The following is a 2117-nucleotide window of genomic DNA, read 5'->3' as shown; positions in this document are numbered from 1 at the left end:
CACACACACACACACACACACACACACACACACACACACACACACACACACACTGTACAGAAGGAAATGTAACATGCAGCCTGTGTTCCCGGAGCTTTTCTCTTTCTCCTTCAGGAAGTGGTCAGTTACTCCCACAACATTCATGTCAGCCATCTCTCCTCCATCCCTTCCTGCTCCTCTTCCTCTCCCTCATCCCCAGCCCCTGGCAGCCTCTCTTCTCTCTGCCTAAGTTGAAGCATTTTTTAGATTCCTGTTCTAAGGGAGGCTGTACGGCATTTGCCTTTCTGTTCCTGGCTTGCCTCCTCAGGACAACACGCTCGTGTTTTGTCTTTATCACAGGTGACAGGATTTCCTTCTGTTTGGGGCAAAGCAGCGCTCCGCTGTGTGCGAACCGTATTTTCTATATCGCAGGCCCTGGCTGTGGAGAACAGCGTTAAACATGGCGATGGAGACAGCTTTACAGAGTGTGGATTCCGTGTCCTTTGGCTACCTACCCAGAAGTGAAACGCCGAGCCGATGGCAGCTCTCATTTTAATTGGAGGGAGGACCTCTACACCGCTTTCCTGTAGACAGTCACTCATTTGTTTATTTTTAAGATAAGTTCTCATATATCCCAGGCGAGCCTCCAGCTCATTGCATCCACGGTCTTCTGATCCTCCTTCCTCCACCTTCACTGGGCCGGGATTAGAGACAGCCACCGTCGAGGAAGTCTACCCAGTGCTCACCACTGAACCCAGGACTTCACACACGCTGGCTGACAATTCTACCAACCGAGCCTCGTCTTCAGCTATCTTAACACCCCCTTCCCTTTGCTCCACATCCTCTCTAGCGCCATCATCACCCCACATTTTTTGTAGATTTGCTTATTTGATGTGTGTGTTTTGCCTGCATATATATGTCTGTATGCCAGGTGCATGCCTGGTGACCTTGGGGGTCAGAAGATGGAGTCAGGTCCTCTGGAACTGAAGTTATAGATGTTTGCAAGCCGCCATGTGTGCTGGGAACCAAACCCGGGTCTTCTGCAAGAGCAGCCAGTGCTCTTAGCCACTGAGCCATCTCTCCAGCCGCCACCATGTTTTAAAATATCTTCATCCTTAGAAGTGACTCGTTTCGGCATTAACATCTCTTCCCTGTGGCTGGTGGCACCGAGCACCTCCACATGTTGGCTGTTTGCATGTCTTCTGAGAACTGTCTCCTGGGGTCCTCATCCATTGTACAATTCCATCTTTTCTCTTTTCTCTTCTGGGCTGTTTGACTTTTTTTTTTCTGGTTTAGGTGTTAATCCCTCACCAGATGCATAGATCTATCTCTCTCTCTCTCTCTCTCTCTCTCTCTCTCTCTCTCACACACACACACACACACACACACTTTCTCCCACTCACCTCTTTATCCTGTTTACTGTTTCCTTAGCTGTCCAGAGCTTTTGAGTTTGCTATCCTCCTGTTTGCCTGTTTTTGTTTTTGTCTGTGTTATGGGGGCTCATAGACAAGATCAATGACAAATGAAACATCCACTTATCTTTTCTTCTAGTACATACAATTCAGTCCTCCCTCCCAGATGCTCAGGTCAAAGGCTCAGGTTGTAAACCTGCCCTGTGGGAAATCCCGTACCTGGAATTCCCAGCTCGCCTCCTGACTGGAGTGAAGGCCGAAGCTCCCTAGGCCCCACCTCCCATGGCTCAGGCCACAACAGAGCACCAGTCACAAGCCGTGTGTCCTGTAGGTACTCTTCGGGGAGGGTGTATTTCCCATTGACCTTGCCCGGGGCTGTGTTTTCACCACGCAGGGGAGATGGATGACGGTCATACTGGGCCTTGCCTTTGGAACCATCATTTTAGTCTTTACTCCATTTTGAGCTGATTTGTGCATACGTGTGTGTGTGTGTGTGTGTGTGTGTGTGTGTATGTGTGTGTATGATGTGGTGGTGGTGAGAGTCTAGTTTCATTCTTCTACATGTGGATATCCAGTTTTCCCAGTACCATTTATTGAAGAATCTATCATTTCTCTGTTGTGTGATTTGGGTACTTTTGTTAAAGCTGTGAATTTATTTCCTGGCTCCCTGGTCTGTTCCACTGGCTTCTTTTAAAAAATAATATTTTATTTAATGTTCATACATGC

The sequence above is a fragment of the Psammomys obesus genome, unplaced genomic scaffold (assembly GCF_907164565.1).
Source record: "Psammomys obesus unplaced genomic scaffold, mPsaObe1.curated_primary_1811, whole genome shotgun sequence".
NCBI classification, from domain to species: domain Eukaryota; kingdom Metazoa; phylum Chordata; class Mammalia; order Rodentia; family Muridae; genus Psammomys; species Psammomys obesus.
Note: the sequence above shows the minus strand (reverse complement) of the source record.